We start from the raw sequence: 6,540 nt of genomic DNA, 5'->3' as shown, positions 1-6,540 counted from the left end.
GTTCTGAACCAGTGGATGTGCCGGCGGCGGTGACGACGACTGTTGCTGTTGTTTCTGCTGTTGTTGATGTTGTTGTTGTTGTTGAAGTGCACCGACGGTGGCGAAAATTTTAATTTTTGAATTTTAATTTCTGGGTTTGTGTATGTGTTCTTGTTGTTCTTGCTCAAGACACACTTCAATCTTAATTAATGTGATTTTTTATTTTTATTTCTGTTTTTTATTTTTTTTATTTAGTTAAATTTAATAAATTATTTTTTTAAATTTAAATGTTGACTTGGCATTTTTTAATGACAAAATAAAATTTTTTATTATTATTTTAATAATTCTGTTTGCCACGTAGGTCAGTGCCCTAACGGCACTGACGGAAAGGACTAAAACAGAAGACGTTTTTCTAAACAGGGACTAAAAGTGGTAAAAATAAAATTTAGGGACCAAAGTAGGAATCGTGCGAAAATGTAGGGACCAAAATGTACATTTCGCCAAACAAAAACTATAGAGATAGAAAGAGAGATATACCAAATAAACAATTGATATTTATTAGAGATGGTTTAGAGGTTTTACATGGAATTTAGGATTGACAAACGAACTAAATAAAAGGCAAGAGGAAAGGAAGAATGAGAGACCTATAGTGTTCCAATTTTAGGGACCACCCATGACTAGCAAAGCAATCAAGTTTCGGTTTGTGGTGGTGCGATAGTGGTCATCCCGAGTAGCGTCGTGAGAGGGTTTCTATTTGAGTTGGCATGAGTTAGGAGTATGTGGGAGTGTTAGAGGGAAAAGTGGAACATATGAAAAACAAAAAAATATGTGCAAATATGTTATTAATGCTGCAAATGGTTGTTGTTGGCTTGATATTATTGGCAAATTTTTAGATATCATTTTGTAGTATTAAGGTTGTGATCATGTTGGTTCCTATTAATTGTAGAGAGAGTGCCTAGCTAGGTTGTTATTGTTACTTATAATTATTTATTTTGTAGATGGTGTTACCACTGCAGTGATTGTTTATTGATGTTGTTATATGTTGTTTGGTGGTTATACAAATGTTTGGAAACTTGTTAAATGTAAATGGATTAAAGCTTTTGTTTTTTAAAAGGTACTAGTTTATATAGTAATTGTTTGTAAATTCTTGTATAATAATTAAACATTATTGATTAGATTATGATATCATGTTGCATTAAGTTTTGTTGTTTTTAGAGTAATTTTTCATTTTATCTCATGTTTAATTCTTTTTTTAGGATGGTACTAGCAAAGTTAGACATAGAAAAGGCAACCCAAACAATACATGGAGGTCAAAAACAACTTGGAGGGTGACTCAGAGAAAGACTAATGTAGATCTTATCATGACTATAGTTGTTTAAGTTTAAAATAATATTTTTATGTCATGGTTGTTTAATTTTAGGATTTCTTTACTATTTTGTATATTCTATATTTTAAAGTATGAGCTTATGTGGGATTTTATCTTTTGATGAATTAATATTTAATAATTATTGTACTATTGTAACAGGATAATTAAACAAAAATTATATAAAATAAATTACAAACAAATAAATAATAAAATGTTGCAAAAATTATATAAAATATCATCACTAATGACATAAAAATTTGGTCATAAATAACTTTATAGTGACGACAACGTCCCTTGCAATCTAAAAAATAGCGGTGTCGCTTAATCCCTCACAAAAACATTTTAAGTGATAACTTAATATCGTCACTATTGTTTCCAATAAGATGCCAATAATTATTTGTGAGGGCAAAATGGCCTCTCAAACAATTTCAAAAATGCCATTAAAATTTATATCGTTAATTTGAAATTCGCAAATAACTAATTGCAAGGGCATAAAGGTCCTCACAAATGGTTATTAACGACGACTGCATCCCCTTGTTAAAAGTAAATCATCAACTTTTCTTGTCGTTTGGTAATATATTTGTGAGGGTAGATTTGTTCAATAATGATAGTGAATTGCCCTCGTACATCAACTATTATAGAAGGTATGGTCGCAAAATCCCTTTTAGCAATAGTAGCAAATACAAGGGTCATATGCCCTCGCTAATAACCTTTTGCGACGATATTTGACATTTTACGAGGGTGTTTTACCCTCACAAATAGGCATTTTTCTTGTGGTGCTTTTCTTGTATAGCATTGATCATAATAGTTCATTTGTGGTGAACTCTATGGTGGTGTTACCTGTACTCAGTTGTCTAAGTTTGTCGATCATGATGTGTCCGACACTTCTAAGACTCTCGTAGGAGTATATTGGAACATTCACGAAATCTCTCTTTTTTCCAAACCATGTCACTCCATAGTGGTCAGTGTATGTCTGTAGTTGCTGCCCTGTTCAAATTTCCGATAATGTACATGTCGAATTAGATCCAAACCTTTTTCTCACAGAACGATGTGATTTTGAGGTGTTGCAACTCATATCTTATTCAACCTAAGAAGCCAGTGCATTTATAACCTCAGCTCATGGTCTAAAATGAACACGACTCCCTATTTTCACAAGGTTACAATGATAGTTCATCTTGTGTGCAATAGTTATGACATGTGATTGAGTTATCATGTCCATCAATGACAACAAAATTTAATGAAGTTCATATGTGGTCATGCCACTTCACTTTAAAGTCAGTTATCATGACACATTTGCAGCATATTTTAATAGAAACTCATCTTTCATTGACATAGGGCTAAGCATGGTCCATCATGTATCCGTATGATTACTTATATATTTATGTTTTTTTAAATCACATATTTGTCGTATACAACTTTATATAGCTTTACATTATTTACCAACTATTGATGTATGTCCTTTATTTCACTTAAGATGTTATTGCAGTCATATTGAATGGATTATTCAGCTTACAGGCTGAGTGATGTGTTCACAGTGATGGGTTGTTGCTGGGTACTAGAAGATGAGTTCAATTATCTAATTGATCCCACTTTGTGAAATAGTCCACCGGTTTACAATACAATGAGGTAGGAGTAGGCTTGGTTAATTCATGAATAGGAAATGTTTTACGAGGAGTTGATCGGTTATAAGTTGTCAGTGCCTTGTCGACATGTAGCTTAGATGCCAAGAGACATTATAAATGGAATTCATAGTGAATTGAACCGTATCAAAGAGGAAAAAAATTGAATGAAGATTAAATTTATATTGGACCCAAGTCGAGATTCGTGAATTAGTGCAATGTAAGTTATACAGTCAAACACGATACATGCAATCAATTCTTGTAGGATACATTCATTAATCGGACGTGGAGATGTTGTACAAGGCACTGTGTAATTAAGGAGAACGTCTAGTCACCATTGCTATGTTCTACTTTCTATTTACGATGAATTATTATTGTATTAGAACTATGTCTATCATTGTTGTATCCATTTAAGGGGAAAAGGTAAACGTTATTATGTTTGGAACAAAGACGCATCTTATTTATATTATAAGTGGCGTCGTAGTTTGAAGCAATCACATATTAATTTGCAATATTTTGGAATGACTATTTAGGATGAAAAGTTAGACTCTAGAATTAGATGCAGAAGATACGAAAGACACAAATTCGTACTTAGGATACCATAAATATGAATCTATTGCATATTAAACATTAATAGTACTGACATTAACTTAAACAAAATATAAAATACACACTCCATAGAAATTGTCTTTAGAATGATACGGTGTTTTCTTCATTCCCACAGGTAGGGGTCGTAGTTTAAGATACTGTTTAAAATGGTACATAACAACTCACATTGAGAATTGAACAAGTTCCATAGAGCTCATATTTTTTGATATTCTAGTAGCCATATGCATCACCTAGGTAAAAGTGTTAAGTTATGTTTTTCCATGTCATTTTTGTTGGCATTATTCCATGATTTTTTTTTTTTAATTCCATAAATTTATTTCCTTATATTTTGTGGGGTTTATTGTAATGAGGTTAGTCTCAAGACGGTTGAAGTTTTGCTCAATACAGTGTCTCTGACGACTGTATGGCAATCGAATCAAGCTGCCAGATTGCATGTGAGCATCACTATTATTCTAGAGGGATTGGTGACTAGTTCGTGGGGAGGCCAACTTACCAACAAGTTGCTAAGCACTTTGTATAGAACTCGATTTTACAAAAATTGAGTTCTTCTTTATTTTTTAAAATTATTTTCCAAAGAATTCAATACTATAGAAATCGAGTTCCCTTTTTTCTTTTTTTAAATTGTATAGAACTCGATTTTAGTGGACATGTTTTATTGGAAATGCCAGGTCAGCAACCTTCATCGTGGCACAAAATAGATGGAAGTTCCATGCAAAACTCGATTTCCCTAAAATCGAGTTTCAAAAGATAGACATTTCATTAGATAGTTTCAAAAGAAATACATTTTGCTACATAGTTTTAAAATTAAGGGTATTTACTTATTTTTCTCATCAATATGCATATAAGATCAGGAGTTAAAAGTGAATTCTCCTTTTGTTTGATTCTCAATTTTCTTGGAAACCAAATAGTGAGTATTTTGGTAATTTTTTTAAGTGAATATATTTTGGTAATTTTAAAATTTTTTGATATTTGGAAGTGTATATATATTTGAAAATTGGAGGACTAAATTGAAAATAGAACCAAAATACAGGGACTAAAGAGGTGTTTTTGACTAAATTCAAAATTTGGTACACCTACTAAGTGCATGTTTGGTACATTGAATGAAGATTAAGGTAGGAATAGTAATATTTATTACTAGGCACGTTTGGTATATTGAATGAGGATTACGACTGGAATTGTAATATTTATTATTAAGAATAAAATGTGTTATAATGGAATAACTAAACCTAATCATAAATTTGGTTATAAGTTGTAACATTAGAATAAAACTTAATATCTATTTTAGGAAATATTTTACTCAAACAATTATCTTTCTAAGAAAATAATAGGTTTTTAAATTTGAGAGTGATGATTTATTTTTTGATGATTTTATCCCATAATTGTTACATGCATGTGCATATGGAAAGTTTGTTTATTTGAAAATATATTAATTTTAGAAATTATTACATATACTAATGATTAATGAATAGCTATTACAACCCTTTTAGAGAAGAATAGTTATTCCTCATTTAAAAAAATAGTTATTCATAAGGAATGACTATTCCCTATAATAAAAATATAACCAAGCTACTGAATAACTAAACCATATGAATATCTATTATATTACAATATTTATTACAGTCTACCAAATATGCCCAAAATAAAAGGCGTTGTAATTAATTAACTCTTCCTATTCTTATGTTTGGTTGCAAAATTAGTTGTGACATATGGAAAAATTGCATTTTTTGAATATATTAATTTAAAAATTGTTGCACCTACTTTAAGGATAGATATTACAATCTTGATTAATGCTAAAATCACAAATTATTTTACAATATTTTTACAAATTATTGATGTGACAAATTCTTACTTGTTCTAATCTGGGCCCACTACTAACATCACATTTTTATTTACCAATAATTATTTGGAAAATGTTAAAGCCATATTAACAGTTTGTAATATTGTTGTAAAATAGTTTATGTCTGTAGAATTACTCTGCAATCATTTTAGTGAGAATTAATTATTCCAAATGAATAACTAATCCTAAAGAATAACTATTGTTTGTAATAAATATACAACCAAATAGCCAAAATTGCTATTACACATGAATAATCATTTCAGTACAAGATCTATTGTAGCATACCAAATATGCCCTAAAGGAAAAACTATTACAGCCCATCTAGAAAGGACTAAATATTCCTCAATTTTTTTGAAAAGAAAAATAACTATCCTTAAAAGAATAAATATTCTTAAAAAATAACCAGTCAAAGATGTAATCAAATAATTATCACACATGAATAACCATTTTATTATATGATATTACCACATACCCGCTTGGGGGGGGGGGGGGGGGGGGGGGGGAACTTGTCAAATATTAAATTTTTACTCCTAAATTTTCAAAAGAAATATGATTAGCCCCCAAACTGTTCATATTTTTTGTATGACACTATTAGATTGGTTTAATTTTATATTTATTATTATTTTGGCCCATGTATTCATAAAATTTTAGTTCCGCCTACGCCCATACTAAACTTATGTTATTAAATTCTATTTATATGTTATTGGTTAAAACCTATGTAATTCATAAGAGACATAAAAGGGTAAGTCCGTTGGTCATCAAAGTGTTTATTTGATTTTTGTTGATTACTTTTTGTTGGAAATTAACTTTTAAAGAAAAACTAAAGTATACTTTTAATTTGAAAATGTAAATTTTTTTATAAATAAACCAAATAAATTAAAAAGTAAATGAAAAAGTTAATAGCAAATGGTATATTATAAAGCCAATAATAATGATAACAATAAGTACAAACATCGTAATTTTTTTTTTTTTTTTTTTTTTTTGTGTGGAGAAAATATAAAAATAATAACCATATGTAATTTTGTATTGTCAAAGAGTTTTGTAACTCTACTGACATTTTTTGATATTTTCAACAGAGATATTTAGGTATGAGTCCTCACAGCCTCGACTATAGAATAAAAAAAAACCAA

Source organism: Quercus robur, chromosome 3 (assembly GCF_932294415.1).
Source record: "Quercus robur chromosome 3, dhQueRobu3.1, whole genome shotgun sequence".
In the NCBI taxonomy this organism is placed as follows: domain Eukaryota; kingdom Viridiplantae; phylum Streptophyta; class Magnoliopsida; order Fagales; family Fagaceae; genus Quercus; species Quercus robur.
Note: the sequence above shows the minus strand (reverse complement) of the source record.